We start from the raw sequence: 21,601 nt of genomic DNA, 5'->3' as shown, positions 1-21,601 counted from the left end.
TTTTTTGGTCAACTTCCACGCTCCTTTCTTGCCTTTTATTTGAATTGCTCTTTTCGCTGCCAACCGGAGGAGGGAGGATTGCTTTTTGTATAGCGTCAAGTGCACCGGGCTGCAATCGGGGCTCACTTTCCACTTTAACTACTTACTTCATCTTTTTATGAAGCGATTTTAAAGTTTAAATCACGCATTGGAAGCCAAATAGTGATTTTGTTGTGTTTTTCTTCCTATTTATTCCGGAGCACATATCTGTGCGTACAGTAATCCCTTTTGTGTTATAAATGCCATTTTCGGAAGGGTGACCGTATTACATATTATTCATTTTAAATACGATGAAACACGCGAAACGACAGTCGCGGGATGTCATTGTAAGGATAAAAAATATTCAAAATGGGAACTTAAGCAAGACTTGTCACCAAATGGTAAATTATTTACTGTTGGTTTCATTCTCATCCACCCTAACTAACTCAATGAGAATATTTTTTTTTTTTGTAATGGTGAGATGTTAAACCACATTGCTCCTTTATTGAATATAGGCTATTCAATGACAACAATGATTCAAAGCAAATGGAAAGAGGATGCGTGCAATGTCATCTCGGAATTACTGAAATTACCGGTCATGCGATATGAAGCTATTGATCAGTTATTGTTCTGATTGGGTTAAGGAGTGGTAGCAGGCTTTGGCTTGCTCAATATGGGGTGTGTTCAGGGAGTGCTTGTGCATGGTGCAGGGAAACCAATAGTGGTCACTATTGCTCCAGTCCTACATATCAGCCGTGGTTTGACTTCAAACTAAATGAGTTTTGTTTTTCTTCAAAAGTTGTTGTTTTCATGCTGTTTTATGTTGCTTTTTTCAAACAAGAGAGGGCGAGAGAGACGGGGAGATGAGGTGGGTGGAGAGAGAGAGAGAGAGAGAGAGAGAGAGAGAGAGAGAGAGAGAGAGAGAGAGAGAGAGAGAGAGAGAGAGAGAGAGAGAGAGAGAGAGAGAGAGAGAGAGAGAGAGAGAGAGAGAGAGAGAGAGAGAGAAAGATAGAGGCCACAAAAATAGACAGAGAGAAAGAGAGTGATAGAGAGAAAGAGAATAGGAGATAGAGGGAGATAGAAAAACAGAGAGAGGAAAAGGGATAGAGAGAGGAGAGAGATAGACAGAGAAGCGCAGAGTGGAAGAGGGAGAGAGACAGAGAGAGTGATAAAGGGAGGGAAATAGAGGTAAAGAGAGAGAGAGAAAGATAAAGGCAGAGATAAAGAGAGAGATAGAGAGAGAGAGAGATAAAGGCAGAGATAAAGAGAGAGAGAAAAGAGAGAGAGAGAGAGACAATGAGCAAGAGAGAGACAGAGAGAAAGAGAGAGGGAGACAGGGAGAGAGATCTAAATAAGGAGAGATAAAGAGAGGGGGAAGATAGAGAGAGATAGAGATAAAGATAGTGGGAGAGAGAGACAGAGCGAGATAGAGATAAAGATAGTGGGAGAGAGAGACAGAGCGAGAGAGAGAAACAAGAGTGAGAGAGAGAAAGATAAAGGCAGAGATAAAGAGAGAGAAAGAGAGATAAAGCCAGAGATAAAGAGAGAGAGGGAGAGAGAAAGATTTAAAGAGAGAGAAAAAGAGAGAGAGAGACAAAGAGCAAGAGAGAGACAGAGAGAAAGAGAGAGAGGGAGACAGAGGGAGAGATCTAAATAAGGAGAGATAAAGAGAGGGTGGAAGATAGATAGATAGAGAGAGAGGGAGATAGAGATCTAAAGAAGGAGAGCTAATGAGAGAGCGGGAAGAGAAAAAGACAGACAGAGGGTAAGAGAGAGAGAGAGAGAGAGAGAGAGAGAGAGAGAGAGAGAGAGAGAGAGAGAGAGCAAGTGAGCGAGAGAGAGAGAGGGGGGGGGAGAGAGCAAGTGAGCGAGAGAGAGAGGGGGGGAGAGAGAGGGAGAGAGAGATCTGAAGGAGAGATAAAGAGAGAGGGGGAAAGATAACTAAAGAGCGAGAGAAAAAGAGGGCAAGAGAGACAGAGAAAGAGAGAGAGAGAATGAGAGAGAGAGAGGGGGAGAGTGATCTGAAGGAGAGATAAAGAGAGAGGGGGAACGATAGCTAAAGAGAGAGAGAAAAAGAGAGGGCAAGAGAGACAGAGAGAGAGAATGAGTGAGAGAGAGAGAGAGCAAGTGAGCGAGAGAGAGAGAGGGGGGGGAGAGAGCAAGTGAGCGAGAGAGAGAGGGGGGGAGAGAGAGGGAGAGAGAGATCTGAAGGAGAGATAAAGAGAGAGGGGGAAAGATAACTAAAGAGCGAGAGAAAAAGAGGGCAAGAGAGACAGAGAAAGAGAGAGAGAGAATGAGAGAGAGAGGGGGAGAGTGATCTGAAGGAGAGATAAAGAGAGAGGGGGAACGATAGCTAAAGAGAGAGAGAAAAAGAGAGGGCAAGAGAGACAGAGAGAGAGAATGAGTGAGAGAGAGAGAGAGAGAGAGAGAGAGAGAGAGAGAGAGAGAGAGAGAGAGAGAGAGAGAGAGAGAGAGAGAGAGAGAGAGAGATCTCACAAACCACACGCCATAGCCTCCCATGGCAACACCCAAATACTCGCAGTGGTTTCCTTCTCTCGCTGCTCTACTATAGCATGACCAACATATAGATCTCTCAACATGATTTCAGCTTTTGATGCATTAGGAAGAACAAACAGATTTTCATGTAAAATTATATAATTAAAACCAACCCAGAATCAGTTTCTAAAACATTGCCTTCCGGGCACACAAATCTCCTGGAGGCATTTTCCAGACAAGCTGTAAATCTGACCAAGCCGCCTTCCAGAGGCTGAAAAAACAATCCAAGCAGTGTTTATCCTGCCTTGTAACAATTCATCCACTGACATGTTGTATTGCCAATGCCTTACAGTAAGTAAGACTACCTTGGAATCCAGCCGCGTTGCGTTGCTCCGTGGAGCGTTTGATCTGACGATCCTCTAACAATAGCAATCGTGTGTCACTCATGTTTATTTGTCACACTGTGCATGCATGCGTGTCTATGTGTGAGAGAAGGAGCTCAACATGAGAGAGAGCTGCTTTTTGAAATGTGCCACTCGAGGAAAGACGGCGCCTGAATACAGTGGCTTTGAATAATTGATAAACGACTTTGCTCCTTTTCAAACGAATTGGCCTCCTTCGCTAAACAATGAGGCCAGTCAAGCTACTGTTAACTGTCACTGCTCATTCAATGAGAGTCAATACCAAAGCATTTTAGATGAGTCGCGTTTATGCTTATTTCATGGGAGACATGTTTTATTAATGCGCACCATTCCATGTTTGGGCGCGCTGATTCTTTTTTTTCCATACAATCGGGCGGCATGAATCCCCTTTTGTATTCATTGGACTTAGATTGGACGTCATATCATCCATGCATCTGCCTGTAGAGTCTTTAACTCATTCACTGCAAGACAATGCAAAAATGTGTCCACTCCAGTGCCAGGGTTTTTGTCATAGAATTCACTTGAATTCCAGGACCCACCGAAGATTGAGTTTAAGACTACATAAACATTCGATACAGCGTTAGAAACCTTACACTCTCTTCTTTCATCAGAAAAAAAGATAATTACTAAATTAGATGGGTCTGGAGTTATATGAGCTTGAAATGAGAGTGGCTGTCCAAAATACAATGCAATATATCCAAATTGGTTCATATAGCGCTTTAACAACAACTGAAGCTGGAATGAAGCGCTGAAGTGGAAAAAAAGGAAATGCTGACCCTTTTGGAAGGGAAAACTCATTGCCAGAGGCCATGTCCAACGCTTTATGGGTAACCATACAAGAAAAACAACAAAACCCAAATAAATTCGGGAATGGCGGTCAACGTCATATTTTCAATTACCAAATAGATTCGTGAATGGCAGTGAATGAGAATGAGATAAGGAACTGAACATGCTAACAGCTAGGTAGCATTGATTTGGTGTAAAACAGTGCATTCCCAAAGTCCGGCTCCGGGGCCCAAATGCGGCCCATAGTCAATTTTCTTTTGGCCGCATGTAGAATTAATACATTGTGCAGTAACAATAATAATAATAATAATAATAATAATAATAATAATAATAATAATACATTTCATTTATAAGCGCCTTTCCAAACTCTCAAGGACACTTTACAGTGACAGGATATTTTCTCTTCGGGTGAGCAGCGGCAGCCACACGCGTCAACCCGTAAGTAACATAAAAACAACAACAATAAGCACTGTTGCCTGTGTTTGCTAAGTGCTGCCATCTAGAGGCTCAATTAGGAACAGCAAATTAGTATATGAGTAATTGACTGAATGAGCCCCCAAATTTTCTAAAATTGTGACTTTTTCAAAAACATTTCTAAAGTGGCGACAATCATCAAAAGAATAATTACTTCTGTTCAACTGTTGGTTGAAACTAACAAAAAGTTAGTTTAAAAAAAGTGAAGTGTCAATTTAATTTTGATATGCATGTTTCAAATGAATCAGACAGACACATGCTTAACTCATTCACTGCCATTCCCGAATTTTTTTGGGTATTGAAAATCATGAGGGCGGGGGTGGGGGGGGGTGCCAATAAAGCACTGGTCAGACCTCAGGAAATGTTTTTCCCTCTCACGAGGCGGCAGCATTTGCCTTTTGTACAGCTGCCTCCATTTCAAGCTCAGATAACTCCAGACACGTATAACTTAGGACTTAAGTCTTTTTTTCTGATGAAGACTCTCTAAGTTTTCTTACGCTGCATTGAATGATTATGTAGTCCTAAGACTCAATAGTCTGTGGGTCTTGCAATTTGAGTGAAAATGACAAAAACCCTGGCACTGGAGTGGACACATTTTTGCTCCTCTGGCATTGAATGAGTTCTGCCAAGGTTCGCCTCCTACCCCCTACACTTTTAACACACCAAATCTGCCCCCTTTGAAAAAAGTTTGAACACCCGTGGTCTAAAACGTTGGTGGATCAGCCACTGCACACATTGGCGACGAGCATTGTGCTAATGAGATGGTTTTAAGTTACACAAAGTGTTTGTCCAGACTTTTTGGTACAGTGTAATTTTGTTGGTTTCTCCACGGTGATTATGACCCTTTTTCAAGCCTAAATTCCGTGTTTTTAACAAGCCAGTCACTTATTGCCATTTGCCATCACCGCGACATCCCCCTCCACTCCCCCAGAATAGAAATGGTACAACCCCATGACAGAAAATACACCCCCCGCTCCATTTGTCATTGGTGTCACAAGATACTGTACTACAAGCTACTACGACAAGGGAGCATTTCTAATTCCAAATTTCCCAAGTGTATCAGCTAGGTAGGGCATCATTGTAACATTTTATGAATAAATGACAAGAAAATAAAGAGACGTGAACATAATGTACTCGGTTGCCGCAGGATTCGGTCTCCATTTTCTGACCAACTTTTTTTCACGCAGCTCTCTCAAATCAAAGCTAATTGAGTTATGGTGCTGAATGTGTTGCAATTATGTCTGGAAAATAAACGACTTGTCATAATTTAGCCAAGTAAAAGCTGTTCTTGTTTGTTCCTTGCTCTTACTTTTTCCACATCCTGCCATAGTAAAATGCAACAATGTTTCCGCCGGCTGAACGGTGAATGGCAAAACTACCTTAATGGCAGCACTCAGAATAAGGCCTAATCATGAAATGATTATGTGTATTTTTGTACACGTCTTACTTGGAAATATAATTCTGGCGTCGAGAAAAATGCTCTCAACGTTTTCCAGAATCAAAATATTGAATTACGGTACATATCCTGCTTTTTTTTTTCCACTTGAAGTCACCGAAATTGTGTCATGATTCAAACAAACAACCAAAATTTTCACATTAGTTTTATTTATTATATACATTATGTATATGTGTGTATAGATTATATATATATATATATATATATATATATATATATATATATATATATATATATATATATATATATATAAATCCTCGTCTCACCCACCATGGGTGGTTTCTGTCCCCATTTCAGCTCGGGTCCTCTACCAGAGGCCAGGAAGCTTGAGGGTTCTGCGCAGTATCCGTGCTGTGCCCAGCACTGCGCTTTTCTGGACCGAGATATCCGATGTTGTTCCCGGGGTCTGTTGCAACCACTCGTCGAGTTTAGGGGTCACTGCCCCAAGTGCTCCGACCACCACAGGCACGACTGTCACCTTTACCTTCCAGGCTCTCTCCAGCTCCTCTCTGACAACGGCTTTCCTTTCCCCTTTATCTATGACCACGATATCAGGTTGGTTGGCCATTACCATCTTGTCAGTCTGTATCTGGAAGTCCCACAGGATTTTTGCTCGGTCATTCTCCACCACCTTGGGAGGTGTTTCCCATTTTGACCTTGGGGTTTCCAGTCCATACTCCGCACAGATGTTTCGGTAGACTATGCCAGCCACCTGGTTATGGCGCTCCATGTAGGCTTTCCCTGCCAGCATCTTACACCCTGCAGTTACGTGTTGGATTGTCTCAGGTGCCTCTTTGCACAACCTACACCTTGGGTCTTGTCTGGTGTGGTATATCCCTGCCTCTATGGCTCTGGTGTTCAGGGCCTGCTCTTGGGCAGCCAGGATGAGTGCCTCTGTGCTGTCCTTTAGGCCAGCCCTCTCTAGCCACTGATAGGACTTCTTGAGATCAGCCACTTCTGCTATGATATATATATATATATATATATATATATATATATATATATATATATATATATATATATATATATATATATATATATATATATATATATATATATATATATATATATATATGGCGGCCCGGTAGTCGAGTGGTTAGCACACCGGCTTCACAGTGCAGAGGTCGCCGGTTCGCGTCCCGGTCCCTGCGTGGAGTTTGCATGTTCTCCCCGGACCCGTGTGGGTTTTCTCCGGGTCCTCCGGTTTCCTCCCACACTCCAAAAACATGCATGGCAGGCAGATTGACCACTCCAAATTGTCCCTAGGTGTGAGTGTGAGAGCCCGGATAAATACAGAGGGTTGTGTCAGGAAGGGCATCCGACGTAAAAGCTTGGCCAAAACAAACATGCGGGTCAAACCTCTCAAGATAGAGGACACTGATTTGCTGTGGCGACCCCTTGAAGGGAAAAGCCGAAAGGAAAAGAAGAAGATTCATGTATTTATTTATTTATTGTTTTTTTTTTTGTTTAATTAATTAATTTATTTATTTATTTATTATAATTCTATTTTCTTTTTTGTTTTCTATATTTAGTGAGTCTTCTCCCCACAAACCTCCCATTCACTGAACATTACCACATTATGAGCGCTGGGAAAGAAAAGATGTCGCCATGCAGTGGCTCCATTCACCCGCAAAGCTCGCTGAATTCGTAATCAGTTTGCTAATCAGATGCTGTGAAATGTTACCGACGTTACACTAAAACACATACATGCCAACATGACGTTCCATTTCACCATGTGATGTTCCAAGCGCTTTTTATTGAATACAAGTCATTGACTAAAAACAATGGGCATCCTTGCCACATAAGCAAAAATGCCACAAGCATGACGGACCGGGCAAAGACAAACACACACACACACACATTGGAAGTCCATGACAGAATTGGCTGTGTGTCATATTGGGTGTTTTGTCTGGTGGTTCTTGGCGAGTCTTTGTTGTGTTGATACAAAGTAAATGAGAAAGCTAGCACATCCAATAGGAGAAACGGTTTATAGTCTTGAACTTGGCCAAATGGGGTCTGGATGAAAAAGTATCCAACATCCTGTAGCATTTACAATCAGCTTATAACATCATGGAATTGTTGTTTTTTTAACGCTCTCCGTCAGTCGGCATAACATGTGGAAAGGCTTTTGTCACAACTGCGTTGCTTGTCATTAGTCAAATGGAACAGAGTAAGGTGGGGGGGATGCATTAGCAGAGATAATCCAAAAGCAGTAGCAGTGGGGCTTTGTGTGATCACTTGACAGTAGATGAATGGATGAAGTGGCCTTGAAGTCCTGAACTACGTACACATAAGAGCAACCATCCCCGACCACTGAGCAGTTTGGGAGAGAGAAAATTTGATTGGCCGTTAGACCCTGAAAAGAGCTTTATTGTGAAAATCAGGTGAGCCTGTGTGTGCCTTGACCGAATGTACCTTGAGTGAATGTAGTTTAAGAAAAAACGAAGACTGGCAAAAATATTTTTAAAAATACAGATGTCTTGTTTTAAAATTTGGCTTTACAGGTGAATCTCGTGCAACAATCTTTTTTGTTTAACTCATTCACTGCCAGCCATGTTCTTGTTCGCATGTTATTTTGAGTACTTTTCATGATTTTTTTTGTGTGTATTGTTTTAATTATGACTTTTAAATTTTGTGAAGCACTTTGTGGTTTTACCTGTGAAAAGTACTATCTAAATAAAGCTTACGTGCTTCGTTACTGTACTGTACTTACATTTGCAAAACACGTGTCCACTCCAGTGCCAGGGTTTTTGTCATTTTCACTCAAATTCCAGGACCCACAGAATATTGAGTTTTCGGACTACATAAACATTCAATGCAGCATAAGAAACCTTAGACTCTCTTCATTCATCCGGAAAAAAATAGTTAATTCCTAAGTTATATGGGTCTGGAGTTATCTGAGCTTGAAATGTGGCGGCTGTACAAAAGGCAAATGCTAACCCCTCGTGGAAGGGAAAAAACATTGCCAGAGGTCTAACCAGCGCTTTATCCACCCCTCCACAAGCAAAACCAACCCCAAACAAATTCCAAATGGCGCTCCATAATTAATTAAAATGGCGCTCAATAATAAATTAATAATAATATGTTCTGGCACGCTTACTAAAGATGAAATAAAGCCTTCAAAAAAAGCACCAAATACTCAATTTTCAGCATCTTATTTTTGTGACTGCACTACAGATAAGGAATTTTTGCGTGTGTCATGTTCTCCAATTACCCCACAATGGGAGCCGCTAAATGTGGTTAAGACTAATTTTAGTTTGGTGGTGAGTCATATTTGAAATTTTGTTGTTGGTTGTACATACTATCCATTGGGGACAAAAATATATGTGACCTGGTGCATATTCACCAGCAGTCCAGTTGAGTACATTTTGTCCTGACATTTTACTGAATTTAGCTTGATTTTGACAATCTGACTGGTGATCCTCAGCTACAATGACGCAAATAGCGTGACATCGTAAAACTGTGTCACGTTACCACTGAATGTAACATGGTACCGTTCTGTGAGGGGACAGTAGCCATAAACAATGAACACATAAGCCCTTGAGTCCCGTCTGTGTTATGATCCATTGTATTGTTTAAAAGGAAGCTTTTGTTGTTCTACTACAGGGATTCCCATCGTGTGGTGCGGTTGGTATGATAATTACATATTTACATTGGGATTTTCCCTGGTGTGATTTGCGTAGCAAAATCTGAATGTTAAGCAGAAGCGTTGTCTCTCTACAACGTGCATAAAACAAAACATTGTCATATGAAAGCCGACAAATTCCAGTCAGTTTTGCCAAAAGTTCTTTGCTAATACTTTTATTTTGGAAGGGGAGTTACATGAGGAAGAAGGGGGCTCAGTCTTTTACTTTTATTTTGGTGTTTCTCATCATTCAAATCCAAATTGTCATCATAGGACGACTAATCAATGCACGATTTGAGAGCCTTAGAGGTCAAATTCCCATGGCTTTTACGGTATACTTCGATTCTTTCGGAGTTGCGTTTTTTTGAGAAAAGTCTGGAAACTGCGTGCCAAAGTGCAAAGTGCAACGAACATTCGTTTGGCAATTTGCACACTCAGCACGGCAGCCAATCAGAAGCCTGTTTCGTGCTTCGGACTACACTGTGACTGTAAAGTTTACTTGAAAATTTTGAAAGGCGCCTAGAACGTGGAGTCCACGTGTCTTGTAGCAATTTGCTTGTGATTTCATACACTGTTTATAGCGCTTTAATAACAGCTGAAGCTGAAACAAAGCGCTAACATGGGAAAAAGAAGAAATGCTAGCCCCTTGTGGAACGGAAAAAAACATTGCCCTAGCCTAGGCCATGGCCAACAAGAACAAAACAGTACCTGAACAAATTCGGGAATGGCGTTCTTTGTCATATTTTCAATTCCTGAATACATTTGTTAATGACTAGTGAAAAACTGAGAAAATTTTGTCCAACCATTTCTAGCTGGTGTTATAACCGATTTCAAATCAGGGTGTGTCCCACATCTCACCATGCTGACTGAAATAGGCTCGACCCCCCGCTGCCCCTCCCATAACTCTTCAACCGATAAGCCATATAGAAAATGGTAGAATGGATAAATGGGCCCAACGGTCTCCATCAAGCGTGCATCAAACGGTCACCACGGCAAGCCAAGGCCTCGTGCTCATCTCTCAATTTTTCCATCTTACGCCAGCACAAAGCACTTAAGGTGTCCTACGGCAGCAGCTGTGGGTCTCCTGGCTCATTGTGTGATTGGCGTGTGATTGTGCATACATGTTTACCCGCTGTTGTTGCCGTGTATCCGGCCCTCCTCCCCAGGCTGGAAACGATTGGCACCTCATCTCTCATCTATTAATCATAGCGAGCGATTGCTCCCTCTCGTTCCGTTGCCATAGTTTCAGGACCTGTGACAGTGTCGGGGGGTTGTGGGTGGGGTGGTCTGCCTCAAGAGAGAGAGGAAGAGGAATTCAAGGAAAGAGGTGTGACCGGAGAAGAGAGGAGGAAATGATAAGTGAGAGGAAGGCTGAACAATTGGAACAGAGCGAGCGGAGTGGGAGTGGGGGGTAGCGAGGAAGCGTTCGAAACGGCAATGGCAGCCAAACGCACCGAGTGGATTCTCATGCTGTGCATGAGTGTGCTTCAGGAACCAAAATGGATTCCATTTTTATCTCAGCGGTGAACCCTCCATCCATCTCTTCTTATGCCTGTGCATCTTTTTCATGCTCTCCCTCGCAAATATACCCCCCCCCCCGCTGCTACTTTGCTTTTCTGAATATATTCACCGTCAGGCTTACACATCGAGCGCTGCTGCTCCCCCGGTGCGTTTCGGCACATTAAACGGCACTTATTTGGCCGTGTTTATGACGAGGGAGATAGATGACGGGCCCCGGCCTCTTGTTTCATGCTCAACTGAGTGTTTTGATAGTAGATCGGGCTGAAATCATATGATGTATCCAAAGGACGCCGTCTGTGAAGGACCCTTCCAAATGCAAGGGGGAGCAGGATCGGTCTCATCATCAGGGATGGCACTAGGAGGAGCTAAAAACCCCTCACAAATTTGTGTTGGCCCATTTAAGCCCTCCAAGTAGTTTTTTTTTTATATTATCGATCCATAAATCCTGTTCTGATAGATGATTTATCATCACAAGGGTCTGAGAGGGTGCCGGAGCCTATCCCAGGTATCTTCGTGCAGTAGGCGGGGGACACCCTGAATTGGTTTCCAGTCAATCACAGGGCATACCGAGACAAGACATTCATCCGCGCTCATAATCACATGCACGGTGAGACAATTTCAAGTGTTCAATCAGCTTTCCATGCAGTCAGGTGCTCATATCGTCCCTCATCTATCCGATTGGATTGGATTGGATTAGCCTTTTGAACTCTTGAATCAAAAGAACAAAAAAACAAAAGAAAAGTAACTAACCGATAACTAACTCATAAAACTCAATAATAACATCGAGCTCTGGACTCAACAATTATGTCCTTTTACTTGTCTCCTGTTCCTGAATTTATTATCAGAATTGTGCTGAATGCTCAATGACGAGCTCGTCAGAATGCTGCAGCTCACCTCTTGACTGGTACTCATAAGAGGGAGCATATACTGTAACTCTCAATCTGGCATCCCTTCACTGGCTCCCTATACATTTTGGAGTTATTTTCAAGACCTTATTATTTGTCCTCAAATATTTAAATGGCCTTGCTCTTCCTTACTTCTGTAAGTTCTTCCACCCCTACACACCTTCCCGGCGCCTCAGGTTTACTGACCAGACGTGCTAAAAACTAAACAGAGGCTCAGAGGGGATCTGGAATAACCTGCCACTGAACATTCAGCAAGCACCCCTTCGCTGCCCATCTTTAAAACCCACCTCAAAACTCACTTGTACTCTTTGGCATTTGACTCAGCATGATTCCGACTTGATCTTCGTTTTACTCCCGGCTTTCTACTATCTTTGTGACTGCTTTATTTTCTGTATGTGATAGTTGTTCATGTTAAGCACTTTGTTACAGCTTCAGCTGTTGTTAAAGTGCTATATACATCTATGTATTGTATTGCATTGTATCTATCAGCTCATGGCTTTTGTTTACTTCCTTTATGACCCTGATTATCATTGTGGTTGCGTGCATGAGAGGTTAATACAGTATCATATGACCCTGTCAATCTATCCATCCGTCTGTCGGCCCAAACTTCCATCCGCTGATCATTTGTTCTGTCCATCTCGCTATTGACCTTGTCATCACCCTCTCTTCTCTTGCAAACAAACTTGTGTTATTTCAGACTGGTACTTGAGTTTTGTCTGCAGGTCTTTTCCTTGTTTATTTTTCTTTTTGGGTGACCTAGATCATGGCCATAGTCGCACTAATGTGGCGGTTGCGCTATCACTACACCTTATCGCGTCCTGCCTGGCTTGTGAGCTGCTCCGGTGGGATCATTCATGCCGGAGCCAACTGGCAAACAGCGCTAGCGCTCTTAGGTGCACACATGCATGTTAAGTGCGTCCGTATTCACAATTGGAAGCCATCCTTATCCATTGCGCTGTGGGTTATTATTCAGTTTCACGTAATCGATCCTAAAATTGTATAAATTACTTTCAAATAATGCAAATCTGAAGTATATATCAATCTCCACATTTTTATGTTTGATATATGGTGATTTCTACGGTAACATATGTACCCTAGCTCAGTAAATTTTTGGGAAAACATTGTCATTGTGAAGTTGGTGAGCAGTAACCTAAGCATACCTTATTGTCTGTGTAATTCTGCACCTGCCATGTATGGACTTTCTTCGAGGAGGGGGTTGCCTTTTGAGGAAGTGAAGAGAGTGTGCTGGCCCATTGTGCGCTGATGGCACCGTGGTGCTCTTTTACCTTTTGAAGTGATGAGAGTGCGGGTGACATCACGGCGGTCGCATTCTCAGGTGCTGCAGGTGAATTCATCCTTGGGTGGGGGAGGGTAGAGAGTTGAGAATGGGGCACAGGCATGCATGCATTCATGAGTGCGCGTATGCTTCAGTCATCAAAGCAAAGGAAAGCCAGCACGAAAGGTGATCTGTATGCTCACGGCACAGCAGCAGTCATACTCTCTCACAGGCTATAATCCACACCGCTGCCTCACACATGCGGACTCGGCAAGGAAGGCTTCGTCTCATTATTCCGTCTCCAGCATTTCTACTCCCGCTATCTCTCAGCGGTAATTATGGTGCTCCAAAACCTGCCGGAGTCGGCCCTGAACCGTACGGGACCTCATCAGATGACATCCGAGACGCCAGGTCATTTGTAACAAGCATCCCTTTGCTCATCTAACATCTTAATGATGATGACAGATTGCGTGACATTGGCCTTGGGCTAATATTAATCACTTCCAGGTAGAGAGTAAAAGCCTCTGACATGGTTTTGAAATGCACAATACGGACTGAACATCCATACATTCGTTTTTGATACTCCTTGTTGAAATTGGCGACATATATTTACCGTGTATGTCGATATAAATACGTAGCACATACAGTGTATATACAGTAAAGTCTTGTTATATCGATATTCTCAGGAATCTGAAAAATATCGATATAACCGGAACTATCGATATATCCGACCCTGCGCGCATGTAATTTTCTCCTTGCGTTCATAGAAATAGTATCGTAATAAGCGGTACTATCGATATAACCGATATCGATATAACGAGACTTTACTGTATATACACTTTTTGATACTCCTTGTTGGCGACATATATTTACTGTAAATGTGTCGATATAAATTAGTAGCACATACAGTGTATATATATATATATATATATATATATATATATATATATATATATATATATATATATATATATACAGTAAAGTCCCGTTATATCGATATCGGTTATATCGATAGTACCGCTTATTACGATACTATTTCTATGAACGCAAGGAGAAACTACATGCGCGCAGGGTCGGATATATCGATAGTCCCGGTTATATATCGATATTTTTTCGGACTCCGGAGAATATCGATATAACGAGACTTTACTGTATATATATAATAGAGAGAGAGAGAGTAAGAGAGTTGCATCCAGATGGGCTGAGATTAAACTAAAAACCAGTACAAATTGGTTCCGCTTAATCAATTCAGTGAATCAGTTATGGGTAAGGCCATTTATTCACTCTTCAATTTTAATGATGTGTCCTTCTGAGAGTTTGGGCCATGGAATGTTCTTGGGAAAGTTTGGGAAAGGCCCCTTTTTTGTTGCATTGTGCTTGTGTCTTACTTAATTAACAAGGCCATTAGGTTCATTACTGCATGTTTGGAGAAGTTGTGTGGTAGAATTAGATTCACAGAAGAAAATAACCTCCATATTTCGGTTCTGGATCCTAACACTTTTGTCCACCGATGAAAAGTAAAGCTTTTCATACTTTGACGAGAATCCCTCATGAGAGTAGAAACCTGACGAAAGATCACTTGACTGCTGTTGATATATTCATCTTGGCACTTAAAGCAAACAGAAAAACATTGACTACATATGTCGCTGCGTCTCAAACCTTGTTAGGAAATCAGGCATGTCTCTTTGACTCGTGGTCAGAGTGGCTGGCGGCCTCCAAGTGATTCCCCGGAGGATCCTCTCTTTCGCAATCCAATCAGGCAGAACTCGAAACAATATTACCCTCTGTGTGTGCGCGTACATTTATTACATAGTTAATGAACAAATTGCAGCCATGTGGCACGGTCTGGTGGCATAGCTGGTGGAAACGTTGTGCGTTACACTGCCAACATCACCTCACCGACAGCCCCCCTATCCCGTCACCATCGTGCCCACACAACACACACACACACACACACACACACACACACACACACACACACACACACACACACACACACACACACACACACACACACTCGCCACGATCACAAGGCCCCTAGTGTTCTCGGCCCGTCTGTCCATCAGCTGCGGAGCGCCGGGCTGGGAGTACTTATCATCACTCTGCTGAGTGGAGGCCTCACAAAGACTTACTCACATCTCAAATATAGACACGCACACGCGCACACACACACACGCACACACACACACACACACACACACACACACACGCACGCACACACGCGAGCACATTGCACTTAGTGCCGATCTACATGGTGGCTGGTTGTGACAGTGAAGGAAATCCTGCGTCTCTTTGACTAAACACTTTCGTCTTGTTTGTTTAAATATGTTTTGTAGAAAGGTAAACAAACTGTCACCTGGATTATGTTCGGTGGCAGCTTATTACTTTCAAAAGCACCGGTGATCGACGCAAAAGAAAAAAAGATGACTTTTTTTTGACACACTTGCACTTAGCATTGCTAAACAACAACACAAATTAAATGTGTGCTCTGGAAATCAAATATGTGCTCTGAAAAATACAAATTGTGAGTGATGAATCTCAAGACAAGACAAACCCAAACAAAGCTTGAGGAATAAGAAACAGAGCGGAAGTATTGAATGTTAGATTAGCGTTAACATTACTTCCAGTGTGTGTGTTTTAGCAGGATAACAGAAAACCTATACTGCAACTTGATTTTTGGGTGTTCAAGGAAGATATGTTTGCATTTTACTCCCTGCAACCTTTGTTTTCCTTGATTCGGGTGATATTTTGCACACACAAAATATAAAATACCACCTCCTAGAGGACTGGAGTGGAAGAGCACTTACTACAACTTGCAAAGTTTTCACTTTAGACAGTGTTTCATCTGAGAATATTTTATCCATCACAATACTGAATGATTATTTGGCACTGGCTGATGGTGGCTGTATAAAATTAATAGTTTGAAACTCACAATGACTGTCTTTTCGTCATTCCGGGTTGAGTGAACGCTGGCGCGTGTGGCTGCCACTGCTCACCCGCACACAAAAAAATCCCGTGACTGTAAAGTGTCCTTGAGAGTTTTGAAAAGCGCTTAGAAATTAAATGTATTATTATTATTATTAGTAGTAGTAGTAGTAGTAGTAGTAGTAGTAGTATTGTTATTATATCGTTGTAATTCATGATTAACTCATTCACTCCCATTCCTGAATTTATTTGGTAATTGAAAAGCATGACATTCCCGAATTAGTTTGGGTTTTGGTTTTTCTTGCAGGGGGTGCCGATAAAGCACCGGTCAGACCTCTGGCAATGTTTTTCCCTTCCACGAGCGAGAAGCATTTGCCTTTAGTCCATGATAGCGTTCTATTACAGCTTGAACTGTTGTTAAAGTGTTATATAACTCAATAAATACCTATTGTATTGTATTTTGTACAGCCGCCCTCATTTCAAGTGCAGATAACTCCAGACCCATATAACTTAGGAATTAACTCTTTTTTCCAATGAAACAAGATAGCCTAAGATTTCTTACACCGCATTGAATGTTTATGTACTCCTAAAACTCAATATTCTGTGGGTCCTGCAATTTGAGTGAAAATTACAAAAACCCTGGCACTGAAGTGGACACATTTTTGCATGTCGTCTGGCAGTGAATGGGTTAATGAGACAAGTGTCGGATTCATGGATATTGTCCGTGCTGCGGTGATTACATTTATCATACTATATTGACAGAAACTATTTTCGAGCATTATGTCTTGGGGCAAAACTGGAAAATAATGGCTGCGTAACAGACAGCGCCGATGACGGTAAAGCTGTCAAGTGCAAGCAAACTGCCAGGTGTTATAAGGGTCGGCAGCAACGGGAAGCAATCAGGATATCTAAGTAGAGGCAAGCGAGAGAAGGAAGTCGGCCTGTCGCAGCCTCTAATAGAAAATGTCTGAACGCTTGGCGAAAAAGAGACAGGAAGTGAGGGGCCGATGCTCCGACGGTGAGGATGATTAAGCCAACATAAATAACCTTCTAACTTAGAGAAACACTTCTTTAATGCACACAAAAGCCGCACCGCGTGCAAGCGGGTTGTGAGGAGCGAGTCTTGACAGCCGGGAATGAGTGACAAGCTGCGAGTGAGGCGGCCAGAAGAAAAAAAAAGTCGCTTGAATGATAATGTATTCATTGGACCCGACTCTTTTGATAATGTTCGCAGCATGCTTGGTTTGACTCATTCATCAGCATCATTCATCAAGGGTTCCTTTCAGCTTATTTGCAAAGAAGCCACTGGCTACGGGTCGGCAAAGGTGTGTGAATGTTGAGTTTGTCTATTTTGCGTGTGTATGTGTGTGCGTGTGCCTAAAGACTATGACTTTTGCGACATGAATCGCCTGGCTGCACCATCCGCATTCAGAATCAGCGCACGGTCTCTTCTGTTTCACCGAAAGCCTCATTTCCTGTGAGAATAGGAATATTTCTCTGAAATGAATTTTAAATGGCACTGCAATTTAACTACAGTGAGACCTCAACTTACGAACTTAATTGGTTCCCAGACAGAGTGTTTAAGGCGAAAAGTGTGTATCTAAAAAAAAATCCCATAGGAAACCATTAAAATGGGAATAATCCGTTCCCGGGTTTCCATAAAATATACTTTTCAACTAAATAAGCCTTAAAAGTACACACAACATACCTTATTTTATGTATAATAAATGTGCTATTGTATTGTAATGAAAGAAATACACTGCATTGTATCATAAAGTCACTTTATTTACATTTGTGATGGTCATTGATGGCTTGATGGAATGGCGTTGGAGGTCGAAGGTCAAAGGGAATTGCTGTTTGGAAAGAGAGGCGCATTACATGAGGACTGTAATTAAAGAAATAAACTGCGCTGTAAAATAGTTTTATTGACCTTTTTTATGGTCGTTGATGCTTATGGAAGGAGAGTCACCTTCCATAAGGAATCAGAACCAGAATCAGAATCAGAATACCTTTATTCGTCCCGCAATGGGGAAATTTACTGTTGTTGTTGTTTACTGTTGGACTGTTGGTAACTTAACCTCTGGTGCTGTTCGGTCGTGTGCTTCCGCCGAAGATCACTCCGCCAGCCGTGGTGGGTGTGTATTATGAAAATAGTGCTTATTATAAGGTTTAATGGTCAGAAATTTGACATTTGTAAGACGAAAAGTTTGTAAGATAAGGTGTTTGTAAGTTGAGGTCTCACTGTATTGGTCTTTTAATTGAATTTGGCTAGCTGAAATAGGGCTTCGTGTAAAGAACTGGTGTCAAAGCCAAGGCCTGGGGGCCAAATCAGGCCCGCCACATGATTTTATTCGGTCCACGAAAGCAAATCAAGCTTGTCAAGCTTGGTGAAGTCCGAACCAAAATTTCAAATTGTCGTATGTAAACCACAATAACAGTCATTATTCTTGACTTCAGATTTGAAAAGTAGTTATTCATTAATTTGTTGTGTGTTCTATCTTTAATATGTCAGTGGAACACTTTGTGATAAAAGATCATAGGAGGATGATCTATTCGATTTTTGGGGGATGTTAACTTATTCGCTGTAATACCCGAATTTATTCAGGATTTGAAAACTGTGACATGGAGCGCCATTCCCAAATTTTTTTAGATAAAGTACTGGTCAGACCTCGGCAATGTTCTTCTCTTTGCATTTGCCTTTTTGTTCATGCTAGCGCTTTGTTACAGCTTCGGGTATTGTTAAAGCGCTACACAAATCACATATTGTGTATTTTGTACAGCTGCCCCCACTTCAAGCTCAAATAACTCCAGATCCTTATAATTTGGGAATTAACTGCAATAAATGCTTATGTAGTCGTCAAACTACCCAATATTCTGTGGGTCCTGCAATTTGACTGAAAATGACAAAAACCCTGGCACTGGAGTGGACACGTTTTGAATGGGTTAAGATTTCTGCATTTTTCTCACAATACAAGCATCATTAGAAGAGGCAACATTTGGTCGTGCGAGGGAATGCGTGATCTTACACACCACGCATGTGATCTGGAAAGTTAGCTCACCTGGTAACCAGATAGGAATGTATTACAACAGCGGAGGCGATCGAGACTCACCATCCGTTAATCATTTACGCCATTTCACCGACCGTGTTTCTTTGGATGAAGGTGGTATTTAAAAGTGGTTCCGGGTTGATTGGACCCAAGAGTAATAGGTGAAATAATGTTTGTATAAGTCACAAAAGCTGGTTCTGTATAACTAACGAAACTATTTTACCACACACTTGAGGTTGAACAGATTTGATTTGGTAGCTTTTGGTTTCACTGGAATACTTTGAATTTGTTTTGGAGGTTTGCCAGAAACACACAAACAGCTCACCTCCCCGCGTGAGGTAATATTAGCGTTGCTGTTTTTAGAAATGAACCAAAATGTCTCCAAGCCCCCAATTCTGAGCTAAATTCCGCACTTTTACAGTACGTTACACAAGTACATTTGCAAGCGAGGAAAAGGGGTTGCATGAGGAAAGGAGACTGGAGGTGCAGCTCTGACCTAGATAAGCGGAATTTCGGAGCAGCAATTTTATCCTATTGTCATCATTTAAATGTGGAAACTCATCTGAATGAACGTCCTAGTTTTTGTTTGTCGCAGACTATCGGGGACGAGGCTCAGCGAACTTTAGGGACCACCTTTGATTATTGAAAATTAAACAATTAATTATAGGTTATTGTACACATGGAGCGATTTGTGCATCGACCTCACAGTGCGGAGGTCGTGGGTTCAATTCCGGGGAAATTTGCATGCTCTCCTTGTGCTTACGTGGGTTTTCTCCGGGTGCTCTGGTGTCCTCCTACATTCCAAAAACATGCATGGCAAGCTAACTGAACAGTATAAATTATCCCCAAGTATTAGCGTGAGTGTGAATAGTTGGTCTGTGTGCCCTGCAATTGGATGGCAACCGGTTCAGGGTGTCTTCTGCCTACTGCCCAAAGACAGTTGGGATAGGCACAACACCCTCTGTGACTCTTGTGAGGATAAAAAGGATTTAAAAAAATGTTGAAAATATGACGGAGAGCGCTATTCCCGAATTGTTTGGGTGCCGATAAAGCACTGGCCTTTGCCTCTGGCAATGTTTTTTGCCTTCTGCAAGGGGGCAGCATTTCCGTTTTTTTGCATGTTAGCACTTTGTTCCAGCTTCAGCTGTTAAAGCGCTATATAAACCAATGAATTTTATGAATTGCATTGTATTTTGGACGGCCACCCTCATTTCAACCTCATATAACTTCAGACCCATATCATTTAAGAATTAACTCTTATTTTCTGATGAAAGAAGAGACTCTGAGGTTTATTACGCTGCATTGAATGAAAGTAAACCTAAAACTCAATATTTTGTGGGTCCTGGAATTCGAGTGACAATGACAAAAACCCTGGTACTGGAGTGAACACATGTTTGCACATATCTAGCAGTGAGTGAGTTAATTATTATCCATCCATGCATCCATCCATCCATCCATCCATCCATCCATCCATCCATGCATCCATCCATTTTCCATCGATGAGACAAATACACAAAAAAGTACATTTCAACTAACACATTTTAAGTAAAAAAACTCACAAAAATGAGCTCATTGGGATAGGATAAAAGAACAGAGTAGGCCCGTATGTGGCCTCCAGGCCATGCTTTGCCATCCCTGCTCTTGAACAAACATGTTTGCATGTGGCTGCTTGATAAGCCAGGACATATGTCTGCACTGGCGCCACCGCAGCAGTCATTTGCTTCACACATTAAACAGGTGAAGGACTTACTTAAGTGTGCTCGCGATGTGGTTGAGACAGATGGTGGTAAATAAGCAATCCCAGATAGAGTAAAAAGAATGAGGAAGTACCGAAGATGTCATCTTATATGGCTGGAGACTGACTAGTTCATTGTTACTTTTTTTTGACATAGTTTGTCTTTTGGGCAGCATGTCGGTGTAGTTGTTAGCATGTCTCCTCCCTCATGCAGTATATCTCTTTTAACCAATTCCATGTCATGGATTCCTTACTGCAAAAATCTTACAATCTCGTTATATAATAATAAGAAGAAGTCAATATTTAACAGCTATTTTTCGGAATTGCATTTATTGTAAGTCAGTCACTGCCATTCTCGAGTTTATTCAGGAATTAAAAATATGACGTGGTGTCATTCCCGAATTTGTTCTGGGTTTTTTTTTTTTTTTTTTTTTTTTCTGGAGTGCTTATAAAGTGCTGGCCAGACCTCTGGCAATGTTTTTTCTCTTCCACAAGGGGGAAGCATTTCCCTTTTTTCCATGTTAGCACTGTGATCCAGCTTCAGCTGTTGTTAAATTGCTATATACTGTAAATCAATATGTATGTATCGTATTGTATTTTGGACAGCTGCCCTAATTTCAAGCTCTTATAACTCCAGCCCAATATAATTTAGGAATTAACTCTTTTTTCTGATGAAAGGAGAGCGTCCAAGGTGTCTTACCCTGCATTGAATGTTTATGTCGTGCTAAAACTCAATATGCTGTGGGTCCTGGAATTCGAGTGACAACAAAACCCTGGCACTGGAGTGGACACATTTTTGCACGTCTGGCAGCGAATGAGTTAAAGGACAACCGACGTCACTTTTTAGTTTTTTAACTGACACCAACAAAACGTTTTATAGCATCTAAAATACCCAAAGCACGCAGTATGATATTT

At 41.8% G+C, this 21,601-nt stretch overlaps 1 protein-coding gene across 3 annotated transcripts in view; it reads left to right on the top strand.

The window, feature by feature from the left end:
• Window positions 1–21,601, top strand: part of sema6a (sema domain, transmembrane domain (TM), and cytoplasmic domain, (semaphorin) 6A) — a 169,443-nt gene that overhangs the window by 457 nt on the left and 147,385 nt on the right. The gene's annotated exons all lie outside the window — the stretch shown is intronic.

Source organism: Hippocampus bargibanti, linkage group LG04, assembly GCF_051943395.1.
Source record: "Hippocampus bargibanti isolate YZ-2025 linkage group LG04, ASM5194339v1, whole genome shotgun sequence".
NCBI classification, from domain to species: domain Eukaryota; kingdom Metazoa; phylum Chordata; class Actinopteri; order Syngnathiformes; family Syngnathidae; genus Hippocampus; species Hippocampus bargibanti.
Note: the sequence above shows the minus strand (reverse complement) of the source record. Positions and strands in the feature narration are given on the sequence as shown.